This window comes from Grus americana, chromosome 14, assembly GCF_028858705.1.
Source record: "Grus americana isolate bGruAme1 chromosome 14, bGruAme1.mat, whole genome shotgun sequence".
NCBI lineage: Eukaryota > Metazoa > Chordata > Aves > Gruiformes > Gruidae > Grus > Grus americana.
This window is the reverse complement of record NC_072865.1, coordinates 10,836,087-10,857,513: the sequence shown is the minus strand read 5'-3', so window position 1 is coordinate 10,857,513 and position 21,427 is coordinate 10,836,087.

Below are 21,427 nucleotides of genomic sequence, written 5' to 3'. Positions count from 1 at the left end.
TTATAAAATGAAAGATCCAAGTGCATGTAAAGCTAGGGGTTTGGGGGCTTTTTTTTTTTTTCCTGAGACATCTGTTTTTTTTCTTATATGCCTTAAGTCTGGGAAGGAAAGGTTCAAGTGGATGAAGCATAGCATGAAAGACTCCATGTCTAAAGGATTCTTCATCTCACAGAAAAAACCAGCAAAGGAGCAGAACAGCGGAAACCATTTCCCTCACCTGAATCATTAGGTGCACTGTGAGATGACAGCTTTGCTCAAGTCTGCAGAGGGTGGAACAGATACCAGCATTTATAGTCTGGGAATCTCAAAACTTCCTAAATACTTGTAAATTCAAAACCAGCCATGCAGCAATTGTTTAAACAAATAGAACAGACACTGGTAAGCTCAACTGCCACCCACATGTTGCTCTCTACAGTACAAGATGCCTTTTTGAGCTGGATGGGTTTCTTGAGCTTGGTGGGTCTGTTGAGACAGGGCTCTGGAGTTGTGCATTTTGGGATTTTAATCTCCAGTTTAAAGGAGCTACTAAAAAAGATGGAAAAGTAATCTGGTGCTTAATGTGAAACACATCACTTGCAGCAGAGCAGTCTCCGTCACTGGTAGTCTGCCAGGCGTTCCCTCGAGCCGCCCAAATCCCAGGGGCAGTCAGCCGAGACAGAAAAGGCTGCAAATGCTGAGGTACAAGCTCGTCCAATCAATTACAGACCAACAAAACTACCTTAGACAATTGGCCCGGAAAAGCTGACGAAGCTGCCGTATTGAAACTAGACTTGTAGGTAACTGGGCAGCTTTACCTAATCTGACAAGTGGTGATTAATCCAGCCCAGGAAGAAACAGGTGTCAAGATGAGATTAGAGAAAATGGAATATCTGCCATTCGGTTATAATCTTGCCCAAGCATCAGTCACCAATACTTCTGTCTCCTTCATCCACCCATCTTGGCAGCCTTTCACAACCCAACCTCATGGCCTGCCAAAAAGAATGCTACCATGAGCTAAGCTCCCACACTGTTTTTAGCAAGCTGCCATTGAGACCCCACCTATTTCAAGAAACATTCAAGCCTGAATACCCATTTCCCACTCCATATATGTTCTGTCTTGTCTGGCTTTGTTTTTCTTCACTTGTGCCTTTGGAATATAATCACTTCAGGGCAGGGTCTAGTCATCTCTTTGGCAGTTGACCTGTTCTTCCTCATATATTTACTGTTCAGAGCTCCTCTATGAACTTCAGCGAGATCATGCTTTGGTCTTCTGTGATTAATAGTACTAATTAATACTCAAATCAATCATGTTGGCTTGTGTTCAGAAGACAGGAATGCATAGTCATGTAAAAATTTTGCCAAGTACTTTAAAACATTCAAAAGAGCGTAGATTCGCATTAGGAGGAGGAGAAGTTCTGGCTATTGGCTTTTTTACCTTTAACACCAAGAACCTGTTTATTTCAACTGGAAGTTAAAAGTTTGGGGTGGGGGGTTAGTCAGAAACAAGCAATCAGGATTGAATGAGGGTCTGTACAGACTGCTGTCCTGTTGCAGAGTTCAAAGCAAGGCCTTAACACAAATGTTGCTGCTTCAGTTTCTCTCTGAAGCCCTCATAGCAAATAACGATGGTGGCAAATTTGCACCAGCCTTGATGAATTCTGCATGATTCAAAACAGAAATAAAAGGAAGTCTGTGCTGCAATGGAGGAAAAGGAAGAGAGGTGGTAACCCAATGTGCTGGGACTGTCATACAGTCTGATTGGGCATGGAGTGGTGGGGCAAAGGAAGACCTAGATATCAGCAGTGCAGGCAGCCAGGAAGAGATTTTCCAAGCCTTGCCTAAGGAATCTGCCCTAAAATCTTATTAATGAGTAATGGGATTTCTGTATCTTCCTCCCCTGCACCACTCTGAACCTACAAATAACAGAATTTGTGTGATTCCCCTCCTACATGCTGCTCCCTCTAACCCACCAATAAGACCTTGGAAATAAAACAAACTTCAATGTGTGCACATTCTAATTGTAAGCAGACAGAAGGAAAGCTCACATCTAAGCTGGCTGAGATCCAGGGATACCGGCAGAGGGATAGAGTGGAAGTGGGCTTCATGCCAGAAGAACAAGCGAGAGATTTCTGACAAGTTTGAAGGGAAGAGTGATGGCAGAAAAAAAATTGCACATCCTTTAGTGCCTTTGAGTGTGGGTGAAGGATAATCATGTGGCTAAGCCATAAGATTAGGAAGTAGACTGAAGTCTGGAGCCCCAGGTCTTCTGATAGAGATTTCCAGTTTGACCTAGGTGAAACTTACTCCACCAGTGCAGGTGAGGAGAGAGAAAGGGTTGAGGAGGGCATTCCTCGACGCATTGCTCCCCATGGGTTACGTGATAGGCTGACCTCATACCTAGCCCCTTGCTTTGCCCAAGCCTGAATAGAGAAGGTCCCTTTTCTTGCAGACATCCATTTGGAGCTTCATCCAAACCCAGCATATGGGGCAGATGCCCCACCAGATGGCTGCCACATTCCCACTGATTTTTTTATTAAACATTGGGGCAGAGAAGGATGTGTAACATGAGGTGTCCTCCATATCTCAGTGCATCAGGCCCTCGGCACAGCTTCACGGGGTGCCAGGACTTGCTTTTCTATCTGATAGCAATAGGGAGGGTGACTGGGAATTAATTTCATTGCTTTGAGATTCTCAGTACAAACAAATCGCCTGGACCAGAAAACCCAGCAACAAACAGTAGTAAACCTGATTATGTCCAGGTTTCTCTGCTGAGATGTAAGTCATGTTGCTCACTTCCAATAAGACTCTGTTTTAAGCTTCCTACCACTGGGTTTTTTTTAATATTATTGTTGTTATTTTTGGTAGCTATTAAAATATCCAAACAGCTTTTAAAAGTATCTTTGGGGACTTGCCCTTCCAACTCATTTATCTTAATTTCTAAGATGGAGACAAACTTCTTACTTGTGTTTCAAAGACGACATGACATCAAAGGGTTTGAATATTAAATGCCTTAATTACAGATGATAGGCTGATAAGAAGACATCACCTCTGGAGTTTTATTAAACAGGAATTACAATTACATTCATGGAGATTTAGGACTACACCAACCTAACCCCATGTATCAAGATTATTTTTGGAAATAGAGAATAACATTTTTCTCACTTATACAATTGCAATGTACGACTTCAAATTACTAGCTTCAAAACCAATAGATTTGCCACCACTCTGAAATTATCCATCACACTGACCATTTTTGCACTGGATGTTGCTGTACTTGCTGGGCTCTGAGCAGGTTCATGAGTTTGTCTCTCAGAGGAGAAGACCTTTGCCACAACCAGAGCGTCATAGACAACACCCAGGGTGTTAAAGTCTTTCCAAAGGGGTCTCAGTTTTCCTTGAGCACATTAAGAAGGCTTTATCTGCCTTTCTCTGACTGCTTTTTACCCTGACTCAGTACAGTGGCTACCCTGTGTGCTTTCATTTTGACAGAATTGTAGCTGGTGAAATTGCAGGGTGACACCAGAGGAAAAGCTGGTGCCAAGTCCTTAGACTGTACACACTGGTTTTCTGTGGGGGGAACACCAGGAGGAAATTTATCACAAAACCTCAACAATTTTTCTTGGTTGTGTGGGAGTCATTAAATAAACTGGGGAAGCATTCCTCATTTAGGACAAAACTTTCTGTCAGGAGAGGACTGACGGGGATCATGTTTGTGGTGGAGTTTTGTTTTGTTTTTTTAATCCCAGCTGACATGCACCCATACATAATTAGCAGAGTCTCTGTTACACTGGATTCATAATTTGGGGGTTTGGCTTGTCCATTACTGAACAGGGTATGAAACTAGTAAGTTAAAGGAGTCTTCTTATGGCAGCCAGTCTGTGTGTTTAAGAGGCTTTGATTATGTGCAAATCACTCTTTAACAGCAAAATATTTAGAAAAGTTCCTATAATAATTTCCATTCAGAATCCAGAGATTTTCCAAGGATCCTATTCAAAACATTGCAGAATCAAGCTCTCCTTTTCCCGGTGCAGAGGTAAAGTATAATTGTACCTCTTTTAAGTTAGTAAAACCTTGGCAGAGAGACACTTTACAGTCTCCACTTTTAAAAGTGTGTTCAGCCTTAGGTGGACTCAGATCTGTCAGAGGATGTGAGAGCAAATGTCCCACAGCATGTGCATAGCTCAGTGCTGCACAGGCAACTCAGGAACCCAGAAGTACATAACAACTAAAATCTTAAGTCTCAGTCATTTGTTGTAGATAACAAAGAACACAGGTGGGAGGGCTTGGACCAGCAAAAAGAAGTTAGTCTTTTTCCTGTTCTGTAATGATCAGGTTCTCTCTCTTGCAACTGGTACCCAAAGGACTGAGCTCTGTTACTTCTGGAATATGATTTAAAGCACAAAGGCACAGATCACAGAGACAGTAATAGGTGGCTTGAACAGCCCAACTGTCGTTAGCATTTTGAGATTTGAAAATCTTCATTTTGTTTTTCCTACTTTTGGCTGAGACCAGAAGCTGAAGTTTCACTGACCTTTACTGATGTCTGAGTGTGAAATTCCCTGCTCTGTTAGCACTGATCCAAAAAAACCCCAAACCACAGGGAGGGGGTGGTGGTGGTGTCATACTGTTCTTGTTGTTTTATTCTGCACTTTACATGGTAGTAAGGGCATTTCAGCAATGAACCTGGATGTAATGCTTAGTATTAACTTGCTCGTGACTAATTTTAACCACATATGATGATAACAATTATTTTCAGCATGTACTAGCCCATATATATGAACCTAAGGAGTTGCTATCCATTACTTCTATTTTAAGGTAGTTATGAAGTTCCCTTTCATTGTTTTTCATTTTTTTCTTCAAAACCCAAAAGTGTTTGGGAAGAGAGTTCATCAGCATGATTGAATCCCCAAGTTGGCAGCTGTGGGAATACTGGATGAATGAGATATACCAAGAAGAACATCCAGAGATGACAACCACAAGCACGTTTTCCTCCTGGTAAGAAATCTGGTTTCCAGTGTAGCCTATTCCTCCATATATAGCAATACATTTGCATTTGGATAGACTCAAGTGGTGCAATGCCCTTTAAATCTGCCCAGGCACAGACATGAAAACACTCTGAAACCTTCCGTCCAAACAACTAAGCCAAGTCTCAGCTGGTTCAGCAGCAGCCTGCTTGGTTTTCTTTTACTGCTTGCCATAGCCTTTCTTGTCCTGCACACTAAGCTGAAGTCTCCTTCGTCATTCAGTCCCCTTAGCATGATGAAGTAGGAGATGAGGATGGGGACCAGAGGCACTCCAGGGTACTGATGCTGCTCTGTCCCATGGAGCCTGAGCTGGTGCTAACTCATTCTCTCAGTGGCACTGAGGCTGCCATGCTGCCAGTGGTGGCATCTCCCAGGTACAGACAGTGGCAAATCCCAGCTACAGCCAGCCCCACTCCCCCAGCACATTCATACCATTAAAACCCATGGCACGCTTTGCTAAAGTAAATGGCTCTAGCCTGAGTAATCCTGTTCCAATTGTGATTTGCATAATTGCCTTCTGCTTTCATATCTCCTGCAGTTCCTTTTAGGTAAAGTCTTCTTGTCTTCTTATCCGAGGTACAGTTTCCTTTAAAACGGTAACCATTTTCTCCCCTCGAGCTAGCTGCATTACCAAGGGTGGGTACACATGTTCCAATATACTTTAGAAAATTAACGTATTTTGGAAAGGAAGTACTACAAACTTGCTATCAACATGCACAGTAATAAATCAGGGGCAACATCTATCCCACATGCCTAAGGATAGCTCATAGTGCAATTCAGAGGTGCAATTACAGCCCTGTTCCTGAGTGAGCTTTAATTTTGCTATCTTTGTAATTGGTAACTGTGACACTCTCAATTTCAATATAGGTTGTATACACCTGCCTGGGTCAGCAGCAGGAGCTCATGGAGCCATGATTTCATGTTAGCTGCACCTGAGCTAGGCAGGGATGTCTGCCTGAGGTGCGATCACACCTCTCCAGTGCTGCCAGTCCTGGCTGAGACTGAGCTGCTCAGCACACAAAGTTGGAGCTGAGTGGGGAGGAGGGCAGTGCAGCAGAAGGGAGGTGGAGGTGTGCGGGTCTGGTCACTTCAGTGAAATATTCGTGTGGCACCCATAAAATCCTGTACGGATGGGGAACATAGAGATCCATTTTAGGGCAATTCTGACTGCTGCCTTACTCCATTCCAGGGCCCTCCCTGAATGGAGTAGGCTCCTTGATGATGGAGGTGTAATCCTCTGCTTTCTGCCTGCTGAACTGGCATCAGATGGATCTGCTTTTTAGGAAGCAATAGCTAAATCTACCTAGACTTATGCAAAGCATTTGACACTGTCCCACACAACATCCTTGTCTCTAAATTGGACAGACATGGATTTGACAGATGGACTGCTCAGTGGATAAGGAATTGGTTGGATGGTCTCACTCAAAGAGTTGTGGTCAATGACTCAATGTTCAAGCAGAGATCAGTGACGAGGGGTGTTCCTCAGGGGTTGGTATTCGGACCAGCACTGTTTAACGTATTTGTCGGCGACATGGACAGTGGAATCAAGTGCACTCTCAGCAAGCTGTGTGGTGTGGTCGACACACTGGAGGGAAGGGATGCCATCCAGAGGGACCAGGACAGGCTTGAGAAGTGGGCCTGTGTAAACTGCATGAGGTTCAGCAAGGCCAAATGCAAGGTCCTGCACATGGGTCAGCACAATCCCAAGCACGGCTATAGGCTGGGTGGGGAATGGATTGAGAGCAGCCCTGAGAAGAAGGACTTGGGGGTGTTGGTTGATGAAAAGCTCAACATGAGCCAGCAGTGTGCGCTTGCAGCCCAGAAAGCCAACTGTATCCTGGGCTGCATCAAAAGAAGTGTGACCAGCAGATCAATGGAGGTGATTCTCCCCCTCTACTCCCTTCTCATGAGACCCCACCTGGACTACTGCGTCCAGCTCTGGGGTCCCCAGCACAAGAAGGACATGGACCTGTTGAAGCGAGTCCAGAGGAGGCCACGAAGATGATCAGACAGCTGGAGCACCTCTCCTATGAAGACAGGCTGAGAGAGTTGGGGTTGTTCAGCCTGGAGAAGAGAGGGCTCCAGGGAGACTTTATAGCACCTTCCAGTACCTGAAGGGGCCTACAGGAAAGCTGGAGAGGGACCGTTTACAAGGGCATGGAGTGACAGGACAAGGGGTAATGGCTTTAAGCTGAAGGAGGGTAGATTTAGGTTAGATATTTGGAGGGTGGTGAGGCACAGGTTGCCCAAAGAGGTTGTGGATGTCCTCTCCCTGGAAGTGTTCAAGGCCAGGTTGGATGGGGCTTTGGGCAACCTGGTCAAGTGGAGGGTGTCCCTGCCTGTAGCAGTGGGGTTGGAACTAGATGATCTTTAAGGTCCCTTCCAACTCAAATTATTCTGTGATTGTATGGTAAAGGTACAGCCACACCATGGGCTGAAGCATGCCAGGCAGTAAAACTCATTGAGCTGGGGTATATCTTCTCTCTGTGTTGGCATTTGCAGATCAAACATGCCATAAGAAAATGGTTAGACAGAGAATAGCCTGGTGCCCTGGGTGCAGCAAATTCTTTTGAACATTTCCCAGTTTTCTGTCCTGGTCCTCTCAGTTGGCACTTGATAGGTTTGCAACAAGGCAACAGCTTCACCTTGAAAAGCTAACAATCAAATTTGTGCTGAGAGCAGGACAAGTAAAGACACGTTTGGTGTGTTGGTCTGGGAAAACTCACGGGAGACAAATATATGAAGATAAAGAACTTTAAAATAATGCCCTTCCTTTACAGAAAACAACAACAATGAAAAAGATGCCTGTGAGGATAAACAATCAGTCATGTGCAGGTTTAATGCCTGCTTGGCAATTGCCAGTGCTTGGTTCTCATCTACCTTGCACTCCACCTGGTTGTGCTGTTGACCATGAAGCCCCAGCCTGTGAGGTTATCTGGAAAACAGGAAATAGCTTGTGACTAATACCATCTCCATGTGCTGTGAGTCAGAAATCTTGGCGACAGAAAAAAAAAAAACTGGGGAAACGGAATAAAAAAAAAAAGAGAGAGAGACAGTTTCCTGGGCCAGAGAAAGGAAAGAAAGGAAATTAATTTCCCCTTTAGAGCCTTGTGTGAGGCTGCTGAATGTCAGACAGGTGTCACATGGCTGGCACAAGAAGCCACAGATGAAATTTGGAGCTGTATGATAATCTATTGCTTCTGGTTCAACTAATTTGACTAATTCTGATTTAAAGAGCACCTCAACCAGTTGATTTCATCCTTCTTCAGAACATGTTTCTTAAGAAGGAGAGTTCGTGCCAGGCTTTATTTACCTAAGATCCCTCCAGGAGAAGAAAAAAAAGAAAAAAGAAACAAACTCTCTTTCAAGTCCTGCTTGCTCAAGTTTTGATTTAGATTTAAGTCTGCCTTCTCTAGCCTTGCAGTTCCCTTTTTTCCTTTTTTTACGAGAAATTTTATGAGACCAGTGATTTCCATTTTCCATGAGGGAAGACTCATCAATTCACTTTTTCAGCTCTCCCATTTTGTTTTTCTATCCACCTATCTGAATTTTAAGACAAAACTCGGTACTGTAACATTGTCTGAGGGAGGGACACCAAGCCCTTAAATGTATGAACTGGGAAAATTGTGTGCTGCAGTTCTGGGCTCATTTGGGGCAAAACCACTGTTTTGCAATATACTTTCTCTGTGCTTAATCTGCCACTTGGCATTACTGAAATCATCTCCCAACATGCTCTTCAGCCCTATTCATAGTTATATCATATGCTAGCTCTTGTAAGGGAGACTGCATAAAGCTCCTTATTAGCAGACTCCAGTGACACTTCTGTGCTGATGAAATCTGTCTCCTAGCTGACAGCGCAGCTGTTAAAACCCCGCAGACAGTGGAGACGAGAGGTTCCCTCCCCAGGTCTCCCAGGTTCCTTTCACAGCTCTGCCAAGGATGTGGTGTGACTTAAATTAAGTCAATTAACTTTTCTGTGCGTCAGCAGTGCAGGGCATACATTTACTGGGGAGGGGGAGTTGAAGACTCCTTCAGCAGCTTTGTAAAGTGTTTTAAAATACCGAGGTAGAGGCAGCAAAGAAATGCAGATAGCACTATTTTTTCTGATCTTAAAAAGCACTATTTTTTCTGATCTTAAAGGCAGCAAGTCACTATACAGAGTGTGAAGAGACATTTGACATCTGGGCTGATAGCATGACTGTGGTGTGAGGGTCCTTGCATTAGCCTGCTCTCCAACCCATTCTCCAGATGAATGATGTATACACAGCTCTCCTGCCCCACAGTGGGCTATGGAAAAGCACAAGGACTATCCCAGGACAGTGGCAGCCCTTTCACTTTGACTGTGCAGGACTCGTATCTCCTTGAATCAAATGCCCTAAATGCAGAACTCCTTGCTGTGGTCTCAGTCCCTCTTATGTCTGCCTTATTTATCAACCTCTGCAGGAGTCAGACACAAGTTGATTCATAGATCTTAAAACACTTTGGGATATCACAAGATGAAGCATTACACCACTGGATGTCCCCAAGCAGGCAGCAGAGGAAGAAGGACCTCACATCATGCTTTGCCTCTGCATTATGTTCATTTTGCAGCATGTTGCAAGACTGTGGCAGAGCAGGGCTGTGAAGAAGGGAAGAGGGAAGAGTAGAGGAGGTTCACTAAAAACCCTGAATAGCGCCGGTACTGCAATTAAAGCCCAGTTGCCTGATTTCACAGCCAGTTTAAGCAGGAGGAAATCCATGCTTATATATGGCTGTCACAAGAGCAGCTGTAATTGCCCCACACATAAGAACTTGTGACTTTGTACTCTCATGCTTGCATGATTGAAGTGCGTGGGCTTTAATTGACTCCAATATGTCCATGGTTCATAGTTTCTGAATGTCACTTGAATTTATATTTGACAGAGGCTTTGCCTGCTGGGTAATTTTTGAAGTGATAAGGTCAGAGCTGCGCAGGTACTTGGGATGTAGTTGGAGTAGAGCGCTATGCTTCTGCTAATGACTTTGGAGGCAAAACTGGCAGCTGTTACATGCTGTACTTGAGCCACCACATCAGCCACCACAGCTATAGGTGTTTGAAATCCTGACCACTGCTAGAGAGTGAATCGAATTACCCATGTATGTGAGCTCCAGAATTAATATTAAGATGTAGTCCCTGATGATGGCACTCGTCTCCATGTGACTATTCTTATCCCTAAAGAACTGAGCTGACACTTTTACTGAGGGAGAGATCAGGAGGACATGGCCAGAGCTGTCCCCAATTCCTCCGATGAGCAGCAACAGACTGCAACACTGGCAACAGTGGATGAAGGTATGGTTATGGAACAGCTAGTGAAAGGTCATTTCTTGTTCTCTGGTGATCTCTGGGGGAGCGTCTCACACATATCTCGTTTTTTCATTTGTCTTGGTGAGCCCTTCATAGGAATGCAATGCCATGTCATCTGATCTCACATAAGCTCATGTCTTGCATGCAGGAAATGCCAGAAGAAGACTAGACCCAGTGAATGACTCATGCTCACAGAGAGAAAACTAGATTTATCTGGATGCTTTTGGAACTGCACTGCACAATCGAAATAGAAATGAGAAGCCTGACCCACCTACCCCACTGTAAGTCATCATAAGCCCATTGAAATCAATTAAGTTAAATATATGAAATTAAGATGAGGCCTGAAGTCAGGAATCTGAGGTACTTAGACCTAAACCACTCCAAGGCTTTTCATACAAGAGATTTTCCAACTCCAGAAAGCCATAGGTTTCTTATCATTGCTGTCAAGGAACTACTTAGGCTTACAGAATAAATCTTTAAAAAGTTCCTGCTATCATAAACCTCTCTTCACTACTTCTGTAGTGGGTGAAAGGCCTGAGATTGAATATCCTCAGGGCAAAAAAACATATACTTTATTGAAAAACAGCATTTAATTAGGAGTACAAAAAATCTATTTAAAAGGATATACTTTATACGCTTTACAGCACTGTAAGAAATTGTCTTTAATTATTGTAGATGGAAGGATTTGGAAGTTTGCTGTATTTTTGCCACTTGTGCTTGTTTACCTTTAAGAATTTGATCATGACATACTTCACACAAGGCAGGGTCGCAGATGCTCTAACCGCACACAGGGTGAAATCCAAGTCTCTCTGAAGTCAGTGGGAACTTTGCCATTGAAAGTCAACAGTTTTAGTAAGCCAACCGACCAGAAAACCCCAAATCTAAATAGCTCAATGTATTTAGCTCTGTCAATATGTTCAGCACTAGTCTTGGTTGGAAAATGCTTTATTGTGCCATGGAAATTTATAATGAGAAAAGGGAGAGGGAGGGGCTAGGCTTGTTGTTGCCAGCTCAGTCTTTGATGGAGAGGTTTTCTCTAGCCTTCCTCCATGGTGGAGGGATAGAGAAGACCCAGTCAGGGAGCTGGCAGAGTCAGACACAGTAATTTAGTCATGTAGAGTAAGATTTTCAGGAGTTTTTTAAAATATGATTTGGACATTCACTTTCCACAAGCTTTAACTCAAAGTCAGGCTAGTATATTCCATTCTTGCTTTGCAAATGGCATTCCTGAACTCAGTAACTTGGGAAGAAAGTTACTTCTTTAGGCAGATAAAGGCATGAGAATGTGTCCTGGGTTTACAAGACAACGGGAAGCCTGAAATGGGATGGGGAAATCAGAAGAGGGTGCAAGAAGTGGGGTGGGGGGGGAAGGAAAAGGCAGTCAGGAACAGGGGCATGATTAGACACTGAGAAGCCAGCACAAGGATTCAAACAGGAAGGCCAACACCATCCTAATGGTAGAACAGCGTGTAGGGACCTAAGGAAATAAAGCAAGATTGTGAAGGAGATGCACAATCTAAAATAGGCATTCAGGGGTGAGTTAAAAAAGGAATGAAAGGCTTTAATGTAAAGAAAAAATACTTTCTGGATGTGAGCAACTGTTTTCATTAGAGAAACTGCCAGACCCTGGGCCAGAAAGAGAAAAGGGAGGAAGACCATGAAGATATTTCAAACTCTCAGCAGTAAGGGAAGAGGAAGAAACTCAGGAGATGAAGAAGTGTTTAGTAAGGATGAATGCAAAATAAGCATACACAGGGGATACTTTAAAGTCAAATGGAAAATACTCCACCTGTCATTCTATTGAAATCCCACATATTCCTGTAGAAAGTTAGTTACCACCAAAAAAGGCCAGCTGCAGTTTTAAAAAGCATGCTCTCCATATTGCTCAGGGTGGGACATGCTTCCTATTTGCCTAACTTTTAGCTTGCTGGCCAACATAGAATGGGAAAAGCAGAGTTTCCTTTTGGCCCAGTTTTCCTTGAAGCCTGGGAGCTGAATTCTACTTCTGACTTTGAATCATTGAAACTTACTGTTGGACTACAGTCAAGTCACATCCCTCACCTCCATGTGATTCAAGAAGCCTGGCTTTTAAGGGAAAAAATATGCAGAAACAGCCCATAAAGGCAGGCTCTGGATCCAAGATGAGTTGCTGTAGATTAACAGATTAAAAGTGTGGAAGTCTGTGGAGAAAAATTCACAAAAAGAGGAACGTGGTGCAGCGCCTCTGGTCAGATAGAGCATGTGTCCCCTTCCTGTACATTTGGAGATATTTCCACTGTCTCACAAGAGGACTTGGTTCAACAGCAGACTGTGGTAATGGTGTACGAAGATGTATGAATGCATCCAGCTGCCAGCCTGGGACCAGCTAATTAGCTAAATGGGTCTAGTGTCTGGTTGCAAACTGGGTAGATGCTTCTCCCACCTTGTAAATTCTTTGCATAATAGAGGAAATAAACCCCATTGTTTTTATGAACTCATAATTAACTAATGTAAATAGGATTCCAATAGGTTCATTATACCCAGTTGGAGTTTGGCAGTGGCAGTTAGTGCAACTGGCCTGACCCTGACCTGTCAAGTGACTTGGAGCAAGATGTGTCACTGCCTTGCCTCAGTTTCTCCATCTGTAAAATAGAGACAATGATACATGTCTTCATCTTGCCCATGGTGAACAGTGCAAGACTTGACTAATTGTAGCTCACAACACCATTTGAGTGCCTTGGATGAAAGGTATTAGAAGGGGCTGTGAATCACACTTGGCCATATATCACTTCTCCATGTTCTTTGGGAAGCTCTTCAGCATGCCCAGTGTGGCAGTCACCTGGCATTTGCCCGGAACCTCCAGGGTGTCCTTCAACTAGAAGCCATGCAGTGCCTATCGAGCAACCCTTCTCTCTCGAGGGATGGAGGATCCCTGTGCATTTGTATGTCTTTATTTAATGAAGCAATTATGCGTGCTAACGACATTCTTCGAGAAACATCCTATCTAAAGTTTCCCACCATTCTTGCACTGGTAGTTTTCCCTCTTCCCTCCTCCTTTCCCTTATTAATTTATGAAGCAGCTAATTATGATCCCTCCAGGCTAAATAACTGTGCAGTTAGAGATGCATTAGATGAGTGGGTATGGCAAGGCAATGCAGAGCATTTTTCTCTTCGCCTATTACATGTATTGTTTTAGGTAATTAACATCCACTTTGTAGTGGCAACACAGACGCCTTGCTGTCTGTACAGCTTCTTGGCTCAGATCCTTTCAAATACTCCCTGGTACACTCCTTGCAAAACCATGTGAAGTGTTATATAATTCTCTAGGTTGAAAGGCAATTGTGTACATCCAGGTTATTAAAGGGATCTATATATGTGTACAAAGCCAACATTTCAGGCCTTATCCAAGGTACCTTCAGCTTATGGTCAGCTCAAATGACTAAAAGCATTCAATAAAATGCAGGGACACTTCCCCCTTCCTCTTTTGCCTGTCCCTTCAGCAGTTTCAAGTTTATACCTAGGAATACCTAGGAAAATACTAATGCGGGTGTTACATGTTTCGGGTCAATGCTTGCTACTTCTTTGTATTTTGAATATTGACAGTGTGCTCAGTGTTGCACAGTAAAAACCCCAAAGGCTGCCCTCATCTGACAGATATTTCCCTCTCCTGAAAAAATAGGCACATAGAAACTACTCTGAGCTTGGAGATTTAGCAGTGGGGGCAGCTCAGTGTTCTTGTGCCTGCTGCTTACCAACCTTGGTTTAGTGTGTTTGTATGAAAGCTTTGAGGAAGAGAGTATGGTGGATTAGCCAAGTGGGAAGGGAAAGCCATGCAGCCTACGTGGGGCAAGGTCAAAAATGTGCTAAGCTGTGAAGGAGTTTAAATGCCAGACAAGGTCAGGATGAAGACAGCTCTGGAAGCCGGAAGAAGTCCAGCTATACTGTTACCAATGAACACTCAGGTACATTGGAATAAACAGTATTTGGGACAGGAACAATTTATGGGGATCTACTAAATAAGATTATCACTATCATTATCACCACCATCAATGAGGTCTGTGTGCCTCTTTTGCACTTGCAGGCTTTTCACAGTCCACTGCCTGAGACAATCAGTGCTGTCTCTAAGCTGAGTGAGTACCCAGAAGTGTAATAAAAGGCCAGATGGAAAGAAGGGAATCTTGCTGCTTTGTGTTGGTACAAACTCCTGTTTTTCACTCTGCGGCTGTTTGGTGTCTGCAGAAAAAGCTAGCAGCTCCTCTTGGTTCGAATCCGCCTTTGTGAGTTAGCATACAAAGAAGGATATAGACCAAAACTCTGGCCCAGAATTATTTTAATGAAAGCAATAAACCTGGTAATTTTTTTTCCTTCTCTCTCCCTAACATTCACTAGTGTCTTTCAGTGTGGTTGCTCATAAAGTTAAGAATCAGATATGGCTGTCTAGAGTGTGGGCTGGTGCTTTGCAAGTTTAATTGCACAACTTTGCTCACAGCTTCTCAGCCTCTGACCTGCAGCACCCGCAGCATTAGAGCTCAAGCAGGGCCAGCCAGTTCCAGTGTGGGGTGCCAGCGGGGCCAGCTGGACTAACAGGAGTGGAGGATCTTGCCCAGCGGGTAGAAGGATAGACACCACTGAGTCAGGACAGAAACGTCAGTCCCACTCCCACCTGGGACTTATGAGCAGCTCTCTGATGCCCTCCATACTTGCTCAACATCTTCCTCTCCAGCTTGTCACCTGTGCATGAACCCTGTGTTTTGATTTGGACGAAAAAATGCTCGTCAGCATTTTTCAGACTTGTGGGTATCATTTGCTACTCATCCTTGTAAGATAGAAATCCATCCCCTCCCAACAGATATGAAATTATTAATTGCTGTTGTAAATCAGCAGAGTGTGCTGTAAGCCAGCCGTGACAAATATCCTGGGGAGCAGCTATGCAAACAAGATGGTTGATAAAAACAGAGGAAGAAATACATGTAAAGCTGTGGAATGGAAAAAGAGAAATACTGTTTTTACCAAAAACAATACTTGATGGGCAATTTCAAGACAAGGATTTATAACTTTTCTTTACTACTTTTGTTAGTGTAAATTGCAAATGTACCATGTGATGAGTTTTACTAAAAGCAGTGGAAGGACCAGTGGAAAATCCGAATAATGTGATACGATGAGTAGCCCCCAGCTAAAGGTAGGGCAAACACTGGGAAGGCCAGAAGATGAGGACAGTACAAGGTTTACAAGTCAAGCTGCATCAGATTGGGCAAGGTGGAGTAGATCTCCATACAGAAATGGACTGTGCTGGAGTCCAAGGGAGAATGGAGAAACAAACCAACAACGAAAAGTGTAATACAGCTCAGGACTACTGGGGAAAGAGTGGAGCAGGAGCAGTTTTCTGGCTGAATTAGACCAGCAGGTGCTAGATGCGGCTGCGGCACACATGAGCAGGTTCCTGCAATGCAGTGGGAGAACTGCAGTGGAGAAACCAATATAGCTGCAGTCCACGCTAAGTGTTGCTGTAGCCGATGCTATTATTAGGTAGTCTCATTCATGAGCCTCAAATACACTTACAAATTATTTTTTAAAAAATATATCCTCTCCATCTGTTTTCCAGCTTTTATACCAAAATTCTAATTTAAGACATTAACTAAAATGGAAAAAGATTTTCCTTTCATTAACTTTGAGCGTATCCAATTTATGTTTCATGTGTTTCCATTATTTTTTCTTCCTGAAGGGTTTGTTTTCTGAAGCACAATGGAAACACCGCACTTATTTTCTTTTTTGAAAGCATTTCTGAGACTTTAGATGGTGCACCTACATTTTATGAACCTGTCAATGACTCTGGCCACCTTCCAGGTCCCCTAGGGCAAGAAGATGTTAAGCAACTGAAGCTACCTAGCAGAGGTACCATTATGATCCAGGACTATCCAGACCTTAATTGTGTTTCTCAGTGCTGACACCTGCCAGAAAATACAGAGCATTCAAAAGCACTCAGAAATGGATGCACCAGTTCAATGTTTCTCTTTTTAAAGTAACATTTGTATTCATTCTTCTTAGAAGTAGCTAGCGGTTCAAAATAGACATTTAGCAGCCTTTCATAAACACACTTTGTCCTGCTCGTGATACACATGAAAGTGCCTTTCTGCATGTTTGATGTTCTGAGAGCTCTTGGTTTGGCAGGCGCCAACTCTGGCTTGAGATATCCCTCAGCCACAAACAGCTGGAGGCAGAGAGCAAATCCTGGGGAATAATCACCACGTGCTTGTCCTATTCACACACTCTGCCCTTAATATCTGCTACTGGCCACTGCTGGAGACAGGCTACTGGTCTAGGCAGATCTCCAGTTTCACCTGGTGCAGCTGTGCTTGTGTTACCCGTGCCATACAGTGCCCAGATCAACCACTGCAAAAATTGAAGGCAAAATGAGTTAAGGGATTATGTGGAACTCTTGTAGTTTACAGAAGGCACTAACATCTCTCTGCCAGTTGCAAGTAATGCAGCCACCCCGGTGCCATGCCAATAAAAGCATTTTACCAAAGTATCATGCATTCCCTAGACTCTGTAGCTCACAGATTAGAATTAATGCTTTGTAGTGTTATGTAAAAAAGCTCAGTGTCTCTTGTTTGGAAGATTAAAAATAGGTTGGCAGAAATAAAAGAGACAATAATTGCCAAATAAAATCAATATAATTTTTAACCAGCACACAGAATAAATGATACCATTTTAGGCAGTTCTATAAAAATTGTTCCACAAACTTTTATAAGAAAACAAACACAATTCCATTGGCTGGATTTTCCCTGTATGTTCAGAAATTTTATTTTATTTACTAATGTAAATACTTTCCCTTCCCATACTCAGGCAATCAGTCCAACATACATATTGATATAAGAACAGCAAACTTTTCATTAATATTAAAACTCCTTTTTAATGGGTAATGATGTTTTATGCAAAAAGCTTACTTTGTGGGAAAATGAAGCTTTGTGGGTTTACATTTCATGTATTTGTTCTTTTCACATTATGAATAACTGCTGTTTCCTTGAACTAAGTTATTGCTATAAGGATATGAGTATATTCTCCTGAGGGCCAAATCTTCTGCTATTGTCATCGTCCCATTAACATGAAGTTGTCCTGAAGTCAGTAAAACTATAAGCTTATGCAGAGAGTTCCTCCGAAAGCAGAAATGAAAATAAGATAGCAGACCTTCTTTTTGAAGCTTCTTTTGTTGTTTTTCTCACTTTGAGGGTGGTTTCTCTAACGAAGAGACTGTTGTGCTCACAGATCTGATAGGCATGTCTGTGTATCATTTTATGAAAACCTGCACGAATGCCAGTTCAAGATCATTTTTTTAAAATTAACATCTGCGTAGCACAGAAATGCTGCACTGTCTGAAATGAACTGATTTTGTCAAGAATTAATTGCTGAAATTATTTACAGTAAGGGAGCTGTATTGTAGTCATACTGGCCACGTACAGATTGCATTATTCTTCACAGTTCTAACATTCTGCATTTCCAATGTACTGCTAAACCTGGTGTGACACCACTGAAACCCTCCTGGGTGTTTTGGAGCTTGCCTCCCTGTGCATTATTGCCAGTATAATGAAGGGGATATTTTCTCAAGGCACAAGAGGAGTTCACAGATGATTTACTGCGTGCATATTATGCAGTTGCAAAGACAACTTCCTCTAGAGCTGTGCTGAGAGCACACTGCAGTTATCCCCCTAGTTTACAGAAACCTGTATGAATTTAGATAATTTGCATTTTCAGAGTCACACCTTCAGAGTTATTCAGACCCAAATCCTATATACAACTCTATGAACTCAGACAGTCTACATGATCTCCTCAGATTTGCAAGAGTTTTGTCAAACCTGGGGTGAGTTTCTGGGTTGCAGTACAATTTTTCAGTTGGGTGAAACCTAAGTGGCAGTGTGGGGCTTCATGATGAAAACTTCATGCAAGGTAGTGCCGTAGAGTATTACCAGGAGGTTAGCCCCACATATTTCCTCATCCCCACATGCATACACAGACAGCTCCCGGTAAAATGTAGTACAGTGGCATAAACCCTCCTCCAAGCTTACACAGAGAACAGGCTGGACAAAATAGCATTTTATCTAAGCTCTGTGGGCCACGTATATGAAACAAAGTTGCCAAACACAAATTAATGTGTAATTATTTTTCTTGCCTGAATCACTTTCTTTCATGTGTCATAACATGCAGAGTAAATAGCACCACACCTTTTTACTTTAATTGTGGTAATCTGATCTCTCAGCCACAAGAAAGCCTTCTCTAATGCCTTCTTTAGAATGGACTTTCAAGGCAAAGCAAGAGCAGTAACTGTAATAATCACCTCTTTTCTTCTGCTGTCAAAATGCAGGGGGGTTGTTAAACTAATCAAGAACCAGGACCACACGGCAAAAAATAAGTGCCCTAAAAGACAAACGGAGGTAAACGTTTGACAGGTAATTTAAGGTGATGGTAGGATTTTATTTTTTTTTTTTCTTATTTGCCTGGTGACTAATTATTTACGTGGTAAACATAAGGCTGTCTGGCTTTATCGTAATACCATAATGGGAAACATGTTATATCATTTATCTGCTCGGATTGTCTCAGAGTTTTGAGGAACAGAACTTAATAGTGGCAGGTGTCCTCTCAGTTTGATCATCAAGGATCTCGTATGCCCAGAGGATCATTAAGATAAATAGAATTTCATTAGTTGGGTTTGGGCCACATTTTGCATTGAGTCCTTGGAAAAGAAAGGAGACAGGGATTTACTCCAGAGCAGAAAGTCTCTTCTACTGATTAAAAAACCAACTCCTTTTCTCCTTATTTTGTATCAGCTTCATTCCCCAACTAGCCACATCTTAGGACAAAAAACCTATATCCAAAACTGATGTTACGAGAAAATTAAGTGGAGAACACCAAAAAGAGCTGCCCGTGCAGCTCTTTTTATCCTCTAATACCCACTGAGGTGAAAGAAAGTCTTCTCAGAGACGCTGGTGACTGCTGGATTAGGTCCAAGCCTAAAGCACTTATACAGGTCTTGGGAGAGGGTGGGCAACAACTACAGTAGTCAGCGTAGTCCTGACCCAGCACAGTGGAGGAGCTGGCCTGGGGCAGAATTCAAACTTTCTTAATGCTTCAAGGTGAAAGACCCTTCTGGCCTCCTCTGTTAGCTCCACTAAAATCATTACCTTCTGCTGTGATAGAAAGCAGCAGGGAGGAATGATTTGAGACTGTGGGCAAGCATCCACCATTTGAGGCTAAGCAAAGTAGCCCTGTGAGTCACCCCCTGTGCTGGTGAGAAAGAGGAGAAACCTTACACCCTGACTGGGGTGCCCACATGGATAACATACTTTTCAGTCTCCTGGAAAGAGCACTCACAATTTTCTGTTAGCAGTGTCCTATAACATGGTTATTTCTAGTACAACTTAAAGCTTTAAGCCACATCAGTGTCCCCTTGTACTAAATGCAGAAGAAAGTCCCTCTCACGTAGATGTTGCATCATGTGAAGTGCTGAGTGTCTACCTAAGGATCCATACCGTCCTGGGCACCAATCTTCCCCCACATGACAGAAATTCAAAGAGATCATAGCAGCTCCAGATTACAGACCCTCTTCTGTATTTTGCCACTGTGGAGTTGAGACACTGAGGTTTTTCTTTGCAGCTTACAGAGATCTGGCAGAAGCTTAGACCATCCTTACTTCTTTTGGGTCTCCTGTACTCCTCGTAACTCCTTGGTGGAGCTATGCTGCTGAAGATTCTTGTTGGCCTTCTGTTTAGGTAAGAGTCTAATTACATACTTGTTGCTTTTGCTAGCTTTGTTGCTAACTAGTTACACTGAAAGCACTGCAAGTCATCACATGCTAATTTAAGCTAGTTTGTTGATTTCTCTCTAACATTACTTACTACTAGAATCTAAGAAGCAGCTCATTGTAGCTCATTATTCCTTCCATATGCAGCACCCTTGCCCAGCAGAAGGAAGTGACCAGCAGTTTGTTGTTAAATTTGCTGGGGAAAGCTCTGGGAAACCATGCCTTTTCACATCTCAGCCCACTTCAGCTAGAGCCTACAATATACTTGGAGGTAACTTATTTCATTGGTTAAGTGTCAGTTAATTTATCTTCATATAGTTTCTGACATCGCTGAAGTCACAAAGATCTTAGAAATACTTTATCAAACTCTTTGATGTCAGATTTACCCAACTTAACAGGTGGCTTAACCAAATATCCTCATTACCCAATGCCAAAACATCCTTCTCACCCAGTCTAAACACATTCTAAACACATTCTGCTCACGCTTACTGTCTTATTACCTGACAAAAAAGCCACCTTCTGTATCAGAGGCACACTACTAGATGTAGCATCCTGCTCCTGTTTCTACTGAAGATCCCTCTGTTAAAGATTACAGTTGTTACTCTACAACTGCCCAAAAGATCACATATAGTCAATAATCCCTATAGTAGACAGCATTCTCTACATTTTCTGTTCTCTAATGACAACCAATAAGGAGAAAAGAAGGGAACCAAAGAAAAAATTCAGTTTCGCCAAATAAAGATCTTTACATTTGCAGAGGACTTGCTTGGTGTTTTAATTCTCCCCAGACTTCATGCATGGGATGCAGGATAGCCATTCAGTTTGTATACAGAGGACATAATCACTTATGTGATGCACTCACCAAATGCAACTAGTTGTTCTTATCTACCTTAAAAGGTTTATCAGCAGGTGTTGCAAGAGGTGGTATTTGATAGAATTAAAAAGGGTGATATTAGATGACTACAGATGGAGCTAATGTAGCACCAGGCCCCGCTGTGCTGTGTCTAGCTCATACAGTGCTTCTCTCTTCTTTATGGGTGTACGATCCACCCACATAGCTGCACCCAGTATGGGATGTTTTATAAGAAGTGTCTCTTTCATCTAAACTAATCAAAGCCATTAGTTTACAGGAATCAGTGTCTGGAGAGATGCCTCCACCCTTTACGTGAGAGCAAGCTGTTGTAGATTCAAACAGGATGGAAGCACCATATAAACATTTAAGCAAATAAAAAAGCTGTGAGGAAAACAAGAGGAGCTATAAACTATTACCACCCAGAGGGCAGGTGTAGCTTTTGCATGGAAATTTTGTGTGGCTCATTATATGCT